Source organism: Zingiber officinale, chromosome 7B (assembly GCF_018446385.1).
Source record: "Zingiber officinale cultivar Zhangliang chromosome 7B, Zo_v1.1, whole genome shotgun sequence".
Taxonomy (NCBI): Eukaryota; Viridiplantae; Streptophyta; class Magnoliopsida; order Zingiberales; family Zingiberaceae; genus Zingiber; species Zingiber officinale.
In genome coordinates this window covers 116710556-116724330 of record NC_055999.1, presented here as the reverse complement: position 1 = coordinate 116724330, position 13775 = coordinate 116710556, and the positions used below count along the sequence as shown (strand labels likewise).

The following is a 13775-nucleotide window of genomic DNA, read 5'->3' as shown; positions in this document are numbered from 1 at the left end:
TTTATCAGGGAAATATATTAGTTCCTATAATCGTAAAAAGAGAACATAGCTTGTAATCGTACCTGATCGGGGAGCCTTGCCAACCGGCTAAGGATTTGTCTCAGTCCCTTAACTCCCATATGAACAACTGCACCTGCATTGTCCATGTGTCTACATGTATTGTCAAACATCGAAACTATGACCAAGACTCAAGCTTGGTCAAACCAGTCAACCTTGACCTAAGGGATATTGCACCAACAGGCTTGTCGCCTTCAACCTCCTTCCATTCATTGATATTTACAGCAGTGCCATTGAAGGCTCAAAGCAGGGCAATCTCCTTCCACTTGTTGATGTTTGCAACAGCGACGTTGAAGGGCGAAGGCTCAAAGCAAGGCTAGGGTTTGTAAACATTAGGGTTATTAGATTATACACTTATAGTCTTATACGGTTAGTAAAAGGTGAAAATAGTAATGAATGGGTAATGACTGAACCCTTTAACCCATTAACCCAATAACCGATTAGAATATAACCCATTGATCATTACTAAGTTATCTATAAAAAATAAATATATAATAAATAAATAAAAGCTTGCGAGTAGCTTGCGAACACTTGAACAAATTATTGTGGATTAGATTCGGCTCATAAACATTATCGAACATGCTCGAGTTTGGCTCGAACTTGATAACTTCGAATGCGGATCAAATATTATTCAAAGCGGTTAGAAAAATTTGTGAACCGGCTCAATTCATTTGCACCCCTTATTGAACTAATAGAGTCCAGCAAGAAGGAACCTACAAAGTATTGGTACATTATAAATTATTAATGTTAAGATAATTTTTTATTTAGAACTAAATCTTACTAGTTCTATCATATTAAGTCATTATTATTCTGATTTGATTATTATTATGAGTGTGTATGTGTTATAATGTAATTATATAGATATAGACATATAAAATTTGATAGCTGTACTCGGAGGGCATATTGTGTTGTGAATTGTTGGGGGTTGATAAGTATTGATGTTATTAATAATTTTCATTCTATTTATTTTTTCTGTAATATATTTTAATATTTATATTATTTTAATATAGTTTTACCCATATGATCATCAAGTAGCAGTTTTTAATAAATATTTGATAAGAATATTTTTGAAATATGTATGGACTGCAAACTTTGAAATGTAGCTGGAGTCTTCAAATTCTCTTTGTTTTGGAAATAATTTTTAAATATTTCAATAGGAGTCACACACTTTATTTACTTATTTTTTTATTCTGAAGTTTAATTTTCTTTATCGAACTGATCAGACGCTGTTCCTGACGGCGACGCTGTATCCACTGATACGGTCGAAGTACCTATTCCACAGCATGATGCCGCCGTAGTTGGACGCCTGCTTGATCGCCGGCAGCACCTGAGACGTGAGGTCGTCCGGAGGGATGTACCCGCTCCCGGCATCATCCTTCGCCGCAGATGCCGGCACCCCCAGGAACACCGCCGACGACTGCAAACTGGATGTCCACATTTTCCACGCTCCGGCGACGCCGCTGACCATCGAGCTGTAGTCGCAGTCCCGGTTGTTGTAAAATTGCACCCACACGTAGTCGAACGTCACGGCCTGCAGCGCCGGCCCCAGATGCTGGTCCGGGAACGGGCACTGCGGCGCCGCCGACAGGTACACTTTGGTGCCCGCCTGGTTGCCCAGGTCGACGAGCGACTGCGCTAGCTCCCCGTAGTGGTCCGGCGAGCCATGCTCGATGTCAAAGTCGATGCCGTCGAGCGCCGCGTCGCCCAGCGGCCGGGAGCTCGACGACCCGCCGAGGTAGTTGTCCCACAGGTATCTCGCCACGCTCGTCGCGTCGTCGTTGGAGGAGAGCGAGTAGTTTCCGATGTCTCCGCCGAGCGACAGCAGCACCTTGATGCCTTGGGACTGGCACTGACGGATGTGGGCGGTGAGATCGGTGCAGTTGCCGGAAGGAGGGTCACAGTGGCCGGCGAGGTTGGACGGGTGTTTGGTCGTTGCCGAAGGTGGTCAGGAAGGAGATCATGCATGACGTAGGAGTAGAGACTGGTGTTGCATGTGTCGGCCAAGCTGCCCTCGGTTCCATTCTGGCCCCAGTAGACGGCGATGTTGCCGGCGTTGGAGAAGGCGGCGATAGCAGGAAGAAGGAAGACGATGAGTAGGAGCTGAGAGGGAGAAGCCATGGAGGATTTGGATGGTGATGATGATGGAGGATCAATGGGAGCAAGGGTCTCTCTATATATAGAGAGGGAGAGGGAGAGGGAGAGGGAAGGAAAGGAGAGCGTGTTAGTCAACCAAGTAGTAAACACGGATTTAGACGTCGATGATGATGGAGGATGGGAGTAAGGGTCCCCTATACAGAGGGAGGGAGGGAAAGGAAATGTGTCGGTCAACTGATAGTAAACACAGATTTAGACATGTCTATACGTCAAAGACTATGACTAAATCGTCATCACTTTGACCAAGCCACGCTTGCAATTTTTTTTTTCTCTTAATATTTGTGTTTTCAATTTTATTCTAGCAACTAGTAAAAATTCATCTTACGATTAATCAATAAGATTAACTGAATTTATCAATCCATATATTTACTACAACTAAACATTTAGCTCAACTAAATTAAAGCTTTCTAAATATTTAGATCTGTATTTTATTTTTAAAATTATTAAATCATATATCAATTTTTCCATGTTAACTAAGGCATTTGAAAATCATGACTAAGCTAAGAATTTATGATCAAATGGCTAAGTTAACAACAAAATTACAAATAGAAGGTCTTGCTTTTCTTCATCATTTTTTTACCACCTAGCTTCTCGATTCATCGAAAAGGAAATGCATTTATTCGTTTTTATCTGTAAATCGATTGCCGACGACGATGTGTTTTTTCCTCAAATTTTCCGTGAGCGAAAATGGCAATACTGCTTTTAGTCTGTTGTCCTTAATTATTCGATTACGATTTAACAACTTTTAGGTTAAATCGTGTAAGGCCGCTTCGGCCCTCACAGTTTGGAATACTTTTAGGTTATTCTTAATTATTTGAGTACGATTTGACAATACTACTTTTAGGTTAAGACTTTCGTGTAAGGCCGCTTCGGCCCTCACCGTTTAATGTCTAGCTCTCGGCTTTTGCCATATATAAGCTGCTGCCTCGCACTCAGTAGCTTTGCGTTGCATCTCTTTGATTCTCCAAGACGATGCGGCAGTTGGGCCGTGAGTTCTTGTTAATCAGACCAAAGGTAATTACATTAATTAATTATGGTTAGTTATAATTATTAGGGTTCAATCAAAATTTCAAATTAGAAAGATCATATGGATAAAAAAACCTAGGAAAACATTACATCCAAAATAAATAATATTATATAATTATAAAAATATATAGACATTCTTTTAAGGCAGTGGCATTTTTGTTGATTTCGTTCATGATCCCGATGCCTTGCTCAGTGATGGGATCATTGGACTTTGGAGTCAGGCTCGAAGTGGGTGTGGGGAACTCGGTTCCACATGTCGTTTTTGATTCCGACCTCGTTTACAAGGTCGGAGTTGTCCCTCTGATTAACCTTATGATATCACCTTGAGTTGGTTCCGTTGATGGCAGATTGGCTGATGTCGTCGATTCAGTGGCAGATGAGTCCTCTGGTGTGCCTGATGGAGGAGTCAGCCGATCGAGTTCGAATTCTTTGTCCCATTTTTTTCATGTCCATGTGTCATACTCATCGCTCCCAATCCATCTCGTCGATGGCCTTCGGCCATTGGACCGGTCAGAATTATACCCTGAGAAAAAATGAACCCAGAGAGATCACCTCAGGAATCCGACAAATCTGAGCAAGAGCTCAGATCGATGGTTGAGGACAATCAGACTCAGATATATCCGGATGGATTCCAGCGTCGATTGTGCAAGCGACGATCCCTCTAGGTCACCTTTGTAAGAAGAAGAATAGGGAGAGAGCAAGAAATAATATGAAAGCAATAAAATCTATTGTTCATTAATATTTGTCCTAAGGATAATACAATATATAATGTTCAAAAAGTTCTTGGTCAATTAACTAATTAATAAATAAGAGAATTATTCTAAAAATAATTCTGAAAATAATTATAACAGAATTATTAGAATAATCTAAATACTAATATGATTTGATTTGGTAATTTGATCTGGTCAATTTTAATAATTCTGTTTTATCTCTTTTACCCCCCGCCAAACTCAACGGGAGATCTCTAATGTTGAGTTTGCTTGCTAACTTGTTAAAACGTCGTCTGGATAGTGGATTAGTAAAGATGTCAGTGATTTGATATTCAACAAAAATATAAGAGACGGATAACTGCTGAGTTGCCACACGTTCACGAACAAAATGAAAATCAATTTCCACATGTTTTGTACGAACATGAAAGATTGGATTTGCTGTAAGATATGTTGCTCTAATATCGTCGCACCAAATTTTTGGTGCAATATTTGATGCAAGATGAAGTTCAGAGAGAAGTGATTGAAGCCAAATAATTTCTGACGTTGTATTTGCTATAGCTTTATATTCTGTCTCAGTGCTTGAACGAGATATCGTAGATTGCTTTTTCGAATTCCATGAGATAAGATTTCGTCCAAGAAATATTGCATATCCACTGGTAGAGCATTTATCTTCAGGAGAACTTGCCCAATCCGCATCACTATATGCATGTAAATCTCGAGACGATTGACGATATAGAAGAAGACCATGTAGAATAGTACCTTTGAGATAGCGAAGTATTCTTTTTACATTATCCCAATTTAATTTGTTCAGTTGGAGCATGCATGAATTGACAAGCACGATTTACCGTAAAAGTAATATCAGGGCGTGTGATAGTGACATATTGTAAGGCCCCAACAATACTTCGATAAATCTGTGGATCAGATAGAGAAGGAGAGGATGAAGTTGGAGAGTTGTTTATAGCAATTGGTGTAGAGACTGGACGTGTTCCATCCATTTTGGCTCTTTGAAGAAGTCCAATAATGTATTTGCTCTGAGAGAGAAGATAGTCATCCTCATGTGGAATAAGCTCAATACCAAGAAAAAAATGAGCAATACCCAAATCTCGAGTAGGAAATTCTTGATTGAGAAGACTTAATAAAGTTGTGATACTCTTGTGATCATTGCCGGTTATCAGAATGTCATCCACATAAATAAGAAAAAATATTATATTTTCATCAATATATTTGTGAAATAGAGACGAGTCAGTCTTTGATCCAGAAAATCCTTGAGCTTGTAACCAATTAGATAGTCGATGAAACCATGCACGAGGAGCTTGTCGAAGACCATATAAAGATTTCTTGAGTTGGCAAACATGAGATGAAAATTGTGGATGAATGAACCCAGATGGTTGCTCTATAAATACAATTTCATTAAGATGGTCATGGAGAAATGCATTTGAAATGTCCAATTGTCGTACAAGCAATTAGAACTAACAGCTATTGATAATAATAGTCTGACATATGTAATTTTGATGACTGGGCTAAAAGTGTCATTAAAGTCAATACCTGGTTGTTGACTAAATCCTTTAGCTACAAGTCGAGCTTTGTATCTTTCAAGAGAACCATCAACTCGATGCTTAAGACGGAATACCCATTTAGAGCCCACAACATTCATTGAGGGAGTGCGCGGAACTAGAGTCCATGTTCCATTGCGAAGAAGTGCATCAAATTCTGTAGCCATTGCACTACGCCAATTTCGATCCTTGTTTGCTTATGTAAAACAGGTTGGTTCAATAGATTTTGAAGAGACCATTAAAGCTTGTGGAAGGGGATATCGAGTTGCAGTTGGTGGGCAACACTCATAAATATCACTAATGTGAAACATGCGACGAGGAGCATATCACTAATGTGAAACATGCGACGAGGAGCATTATTATCTGAATCACTTGTTGATGACGACGAGGAAGTAGGCTAACATGGTGATGTAGATGACGGACTTGCATTATCCGAGGATCCAGAACCAGAGAGTATGTTATCTTCGATCGACGAGGCTTCTAAGATTGGAGCAGCAACCTGAGGTGATTCTGATGGTATAGGAGAGTTATTAGAGAGCTCCGGAGCAAGACCTAAGATGTCATCACTTCTGATAATATTAGGTGGCATTAAGAAGGTGTCACTTGTATCTAGAGGCAAATTGCTATAACCAAGAAAAACACATTGTAGTGAACGAGAGTCAAGTTTGTGTTTAGAATAGGGGCGTAACTACGGATAACATGTGCAACCAAAAATTCGAAGGAAAGTGTAATCAGGGGTTTGATTATAAAGTTTTTCAAAAGGACATTTATGATTGAGCAATGGAGTAGGAAGTCGATTTATGAGATATACTGCAGTGCTAACAGCTTCATACCAAAATTTGCACGGAACCGATGCATGATGAAGAAGAGCTAAGGCAGTTTCAACTATATGTCTATGTTTTCTCTCAGCAGAGCCATTTTGTTCTGGAGTGTGAGGGCAAGAAACTCGATGAACAATTCCACAAGAAACAAGATGACGATGGAGAGCTTGATATTCGCCTCCCCAATCAGAATGAAAAGAGAGTATTTTACGATTAAAAGATCGTTCAACTTGAATTTGAAAATTACAGAATATATCAAATAAATCAGATTTTCTTCTCATAGGATAGAGCCAAGTATATTTACTAAAATGATCAATGAATGTAACATAATATTGGAAACATTAATTAGACAAAATATGTGCAGGGCCCCAAACATCAGAATGGATTAATTCAAGTGAAAAATTAGAAACATGATCAGATGAAGAGAAAGGTAGCTTATGACTTTTAGATTCCATGCAGACCCTACATGAATGAGATGGAGAGAAGGTAATAGAAGTAGGTAAATCATACCTATTGATGATTGACTGAACAATACGAAGGGAAGGATGACCAAGTCGAGCATGCCAAGCTGGTTTATTTGTGAGTTCACCAACAAAAGCTTTGATTGAAAAACTCTGAAGACAATAGAGACCATTTTTTTATTCTCCCATAAAACACAATAGCATTTGTTCCTCTATCCTTTATAAGATAATGATTATGATGAAACTCAAAAATGACATTGTTATCAAGACAAAACTGACGTGTAGAAAGTAAATTTTTAATGATAGATGGAACATGAAAGATATTGCGCATGTGAAAAGTTTGATTAGATAAATGAACATATATGTTTCCAAGATTAGCAATTTGCAAACTTGAACCATCACTTACTTGCACCATATCTGAGCCATAATATGACATTACATCTGTAAGGATATTATAATCTGATGTGACATGATGAGTTACTCTAGTGTCAATATACCAATCAATAGATGAAAACTCTGGGGTTTTACTACAAGTAGGCACAGACGAAAGAACTTTAGGATATACTTGTGAAATAGATGGTTGTCTTGAGGCTATAGAACCATCAATGAAATTTGAGTCAAATGGATTAGGACATCGAATACCAAAATGTCCAATTCCAAGACAAATTTGACATTTTACCCGAGATCAATCAAGTCTTTTAGGGCATATATTTCCAGTATGACCAACGATGTGACAAATCTGACATCGGTCTAAACTTTGCTTTTGACCTCTTTGATGTCGTCGAGTATCTGACATCTAAAGTAAAAGATAACTTGTCCGGTGGCAGTGGAGAAAAACCACGGAGACGAGAAAAACAAAAGCGATGGCTCTGATACCATGTAAGAAGAAGAATAAGGAGAGAGCAAGAAATAATATGAAAGTAATAAAATCTATTGTTCATTCATATTTACCCTAAGGACAATACACTATATAATGTTCAAAAAGTACTTGGTCAATTAACTAATTAATAAATAACAGAATTATTCTAAGAATAATTCTGAGAATAATTATAACAGAATTATTAGAATAATCCAAATACTAATATGATTTGATTTGGTAATTTGATCTGGTCAATTTTGATAATTCTATTTTATCTCTTTTAACCTTTCCCAGGTTATAGTTATGGTTGGTCCGGCGGTCGGAGGCCACAATGATAGATTGGGGATGACGAGTGGGACACGAAGATAGGAAAAAAGTGAAACAGACGATCCAAACTCCAGTCGATCACTTCGAGTTGAGGTCCTCTGTCCCAAAAATGATGTGTCCCCGTGTTCCCTTATCGATCGAACGGGCTAAATCACATCTCAAAGATGCAATACACATCATGAGGATATCATGACCGTCCAATCGATAAAAAAACACGAGGACACATGTTGGAACAGGGGATCTCAACTAGATCACTTCATGTGTTTGTTGCATGAGGCATTTAACGGGGTGTCGACTGCATTAATACAAATAGTCGTCAAATATTCCACACCGAATTTATTCCAGTGTTCCTTACCAAACGGTAGACTAAGCTCTGACTCTATCCAGCTCAAGCCATAGTAGAATAGCACGCATTCCTCAATTAAGTATGTATATATATGGATGGACTTAATTCGATTAAGTACATATGGATGAGTTTCATTTAAGGTAGATTTATACTTATGCTATGTTTGTAGGATCGAAAAGAATTTAAATATCTCCACAAGACATGATATTGTCCACTTTGGGCCTAAGCCCTCATGGTTTTATTCTTGGGCTCTACCCAAAAGGCCTCATGCCAATGGAGATATCTTTTCTTTTATAAACCCATGATCTTTTCCATGTGTTTTCAATATGGGACTATGTTTGTAACCTTGCAACCCCAACAATCCTCCCCTCAAACAAAGGATCATAGACTTCCCACGTCCGATCTTCGACCCACCAGGTCTTCTTGCCCCTCGGTCCACCCGACCTACTAGGACTTCCTTGCCTAGCCGCAACTAGGACTTCCTGCCTAGTGTCTGGTCCTCTTGATCCGAACATAGGAGCTCCCACTTTCTTTGTTCGAGGTCAATATTGTACCCACATGACTCAATCAGACCATAGCTCTTGTGCACAATCGGCGGTTAAACCTTCTGGCTGATACCAATTGTAGGATCGAAAAGAATTTAGATATCTCCACAATGGCATGATATTGTCCACTTTGGGCCTAAACCCTCATGGTTTTGTTCTTGGGTTCTACCCAAAAGGCCTCATGCCAATGGAGATATCTTTTCTCTTATAAACTCATGATCTTTTCCATGTATTTTCAATATGGGACTATGTTTGCAACCTTGCAACCCCAACAATGTTTACTCTCAAGTGTGGATAAAGAAAGGAAAAGAATCTATGGTGGAAAATTATTCTCAAAGGAAGAGAAGAGAAAGGGTAAAGAAATCCCTTCCTTTGTATTCTTGTTTATCTTCATTGAGGAAGATGGATACATGCGACGTAATTTTATAAACAAAAAAGGGTACATGCGTCATTTTTTTAGTACATGGTGTAATTTTGTAAGTTAAAAAGGGTACACGCGTTATTATTTTTTGGTATATGGTGTAATTTTATAAATGAAAATAGATACATGCGTCATTTTTTCCATCCGCTGCTTTCCGTCCGATTTTAAGGTGATCGATTTTGACTCCAAAATCATCCGTAGATGGATTGTGTTTCTCTTCCATCTGAAAATTTCAATGAAGTAAATGGTGGCAACTTTTCCACTACAGAAACTTTTCCTTAGTTTTGTTTTCCGCTCTCCGAAGTAAACAGAGCATTAATTAACACAGATATAATTAATTATCATTAAAAAAATTTAACTCTAATTAAGTGATTACATGAAGGTAGTTTAAGATAATAGATGTGGATTCTGTTGGTACATGAAGCACCAGATGATTGAACTTTAGTTTTGATAATGGCCAAAGATTTCTAACAAGTCTTACTAAGTATGCAAAAAAGTCCCAACTGATCTTAGGCGAGGTAAAATTCCTAGTTGAGGCTAGTTAAATAAGTCCTAGTGGGCACTAGGCAGGTAGAAAACCATAGTTCCAACTAGGCAAGGAAGTCCTGGTCCGTGGGACTTAGCAAAATCTTAGCAAGTCAAACACGTCATGCTGAAAATCGTATGGGTTGAGGACAGTAAGTGAAAGTCCTGGAGATCATGGATACTAGGTGGAAGACTGGATGGTCGGGGATCGGACGTCTAGCGGAAAGTCTTAAAGTCTCGAATGCTGAGCAAAAGTCCAAATGATCTAGAGGATTGGTTTGACATCAAGTAAACTCTTCTGAGAGGAGTAGGTGAGAACATATTCCTCGTAGAAGGAACAGTAGACGTCAGTTCGACCTAAGATTTTAAGAAAATTCGAAAGTCAGAACTGGACAGTTGCGATACTGTTAAATTCATTCAAAATATTATATTTTGCCTATTGTGCTAACTCTGTACTGTAGAAAATCAAAAGGCTAGAAAAAGGCAGTCCATGTCCTAAAACATAGTCCAGACACTGGGAATTGGTCCAAGCGCTCGGGATGGGACCGAGTAGGTAACCTCAGGAGATGAGGTGGTACATGCTGGTTGGCCAGCATACGTCACAGTCCAGGTGCCTGGATAGGGTCCGACACCTAGAGATGGATAAAATTCATCGGATAGAGTTTTGACGAGAGCACTCCACATCAGCCGTGTGTGGGCACCCGGGGACTAGTCTAGGCATCTGGACTAGGCTATAAAAGGAGGATTTGACCAGCACCTTAGACACAACATTTACTACAATATTCTCTCTTGCGCGTTGCTTCGAAAATGACTACAACGCTGAAACGCTGCCTCGATGATCGAAGCTCGAGTTATCCGATCCATATAGTCGTTGGTATAAAAGTTTATTTTTACTGTACTTATTTGTAGTACTTTTTTTTAAAAAAATATTCAGAATTGATAGTGAATTGTCCAATGAAAGCGATCGACAATCGCGGACCTTGGACTATAAGTCGTTACAGGCTCCGAATCAAGCAAAAAAATGTTAACTTTTGTTTTCTTTTACTATTATCTTTATTCCGCTACATTATTCTATGTTTTCTGAAAAAGTGAAAAAGCCACGAGCGTTATTCAGCCTCTCTCTAGCGCTTTCGATTCAACATATTCAATGTGTAGATTTGTTAACCCGGATCATTAACATTAATAGACAGTTAATGATGTATGAACTTTATGCGGATGATCCCTATAAGATCAACTTGTATATAAAGGAAGAAGTTCATTGATTAGGGTATAATCTTGAATAATTGATTCAATTGAGCTTCTTCATCTTTCTCCTCTCTTTCCCATTGAGAATAATTACGGATTGCCATCCACTTCTAAAGAAGATCATTCTGCACTTGCAAGACCCGATGACAAGTAAGCTCAATGGCTAATGTGATGTATTTAGGTTAGACCATTCACTTGTTGTTGCTTTCAGTTTCTATCAAATGTAGCCTTATAGATGATATCTAGATCCAATTAATGCATCCTTTAGTTTATTTCGATGTATCAATTATGCTTAATGATTTTCCTTAAACCTGCCTAGTTCAGGTTCGGAGGTAGCTCCATCTACCAGTCGGTGAGCTAGTCAAATGGTTTGGTTAATCAAACAAAGAAGTATATATCGAGTTTTCTAAACCTTATGGAAGTCGAAAAATTCTCCAAGAATTGAAAAGTTGGTTGGGTAGTGAAATAAAACACTCCGACCTTTGCCATTTTTGGGTAATAAAAATAATGAAAAATTATCTGGCCTAGTGGGATGTGGTAAAGTTGAAAGATGATGACTACACTATAGAGTATCCGACAAACATTAGACGTGAATATAATTGTTATAGGAGAATATGAAAGTACTGAGCTATTTCATGAAATAACCGTGGGATGGGAAAACGGAGACTGCCGACCAACTGGTCTTGAAAAAAGGTAACAAAGTCAACTGACCGAAGATGTAGTCATTGATTTGAATGGGGAATATTGGCTCGATAGTGTCTTGGGATTTTGTCGCTCTTAACGGTGCTCTATCTTTCTTAGTATACATTGTTGGTGTGGTCTCATACTAGGGTGAGAAAGGATAGTTAAATCAAAAGAAGTTGACAAATCGGGGAAGAACTTACAGGAGAAACGAATTCACTGGAGTCTTAGGCGAGCAGTGGAGTCAAAGATAGGGAGGCGTCGAATAAACCAGAACTCCACATATGCACACCCTAATAAAGCCCCGAGTCTTCATCCATGGTCATCTGATTCAAGGTTGCAAATGGCGGGTTAATCTATTGAGTCGTTTGATCTAGCGCTTTGATTTGCTCAATCTCAGCTAGTACATTGCCATGATCTCCATAATTGTCTTGGTGGTTACAGTGATCAAGGCACACCTCCATTAATGAGGCAATGTACTCTACTAGACATGTGTTTTATTCACAATCTACCTTATCGATTGCCATCATGGTTTTCGACACTTGAGGAATAATTTTATTGGCTATCTCTTCCTCTCCTATTTGTTAAGTTTTTAATGTAACACCCGATGGCTCATCGTTATTAGTCAGACTTGAATTGCAATCCATTTAGTCAGACTTGAACAACAGTCCAATCAGTCAAACTCCCGCTTCCTTTGACTAAACTTGATGAAGAGACTTGTGATATGGGGAGATAATCAAGCATTACATGGGATGGTCAAGTCAAAAATCATGCTAAGAATATGGAAGCCAAAGTCAAGACAAGCTAGAACCAAGTCAAGATGCATGTGAGTCAAATCAAATCGAGCTTGAGTCTAGTCAAATTGAGTTCAGGTCTGAATCAAGTTGGTCTTGATTCAAATTGACCCTTGATAAGTTGATTCTATCCAAGTCACATCTTAGCTTGATCTCACATAAAACTCAAACTTGATTTGACGGTGTCGAAGCATCGATTGATAACTCAGGGATGTAGTTATTAAGTGTCGATCATCTGGAGAGATGTCTATTGACAACTAAATAAAAAGGTGCACCCTTTGAGAACTGAGGCCATCCTTATTGGTGTAATCAACCTTAGGTCAGACCAAGCTCGGGTTGACTTGAGTTTAGATTTCGATGTTTGATTAATATGTTAGTAAGACATCAAGTAGGTTAAGATTGACCAAATAATTGATGGTAAAGAAGTCAAGTAGGTCAAGGTTGACCGAATACTTGACTAGAAGTCGGAATTCTAACAGGAAGTTGGCAAGAAAAAAAAGGTTAAGTGGGTCACGAAGGACTGGTCACCTGGTGATCGGAAGTTCAACAGGAAGTTGACAAGAGAAAAGTCTAAGTGGATCACAAAGGACCAAACACTTATTTATCAAAAGTCCAATGAAAAGTTGGAAAGAAGAAAGTCCAAGTAAATTAAAGGTTGACTTTGGTGATCGGAAGTCTAATGAAAAATTAGCAAGAGGAAAGTCCAAGCTGGTTAAAATTGACCGGACACTTGGTGGTCAGAAGTCCAACTAAAGGTTCGTAAGAGGGAAGTTCATGTGGACCATGGAGGATAGGACACTTGGCACGAGATGGAAAGTCTAAGTGGATTATAAAACACCAAACACTTGACATAATACAGAAAGTTTACGTGAGTCAAGGATGATAGAACACTTAGTGAGGAGGCGTGAAGTTCTAGTAGGTCATAGTTAATTGAATGCTAGACAAAGAGGAAGTTTTGACAGAATTTTTTTTTTTAATGCCATAACTTTTGACTCAGATATCAGAACGAGGCGATTTTCATTGTGAAATAGAGCTTGTTCAAAGCTCTATATGTATCTACCTTAGGTTAGTTTTGATGTGATAAACTGAGATAGGTTAGGTCCTGTGTTATTTTTGTTGGAACCCCTAAGGTTGTTTTGGTGTGATCAATAAGTTAAGTTAGGTCCTGTGTATTTCTAACCTTGTGTCTAAGTGTGCAGGAGCTTAGGAGCATAGGTAGTCGAGTGGAAGACGCAGCTAGCGAGAAGGAC

General features: G+C 38.8%; 1 pseudogene; it reads right to left on the bottom strand.

The window, feature by feature from the left end:
• Positions 1-1276: 1276 nt before the first annotated feature.
• Positions 1277-2175, bottom strand: LOC122004300 (annotated as a pseudogene).
• Between the last annotated feature and the right edge of the window lie 11600 nt (positions 2176-13775).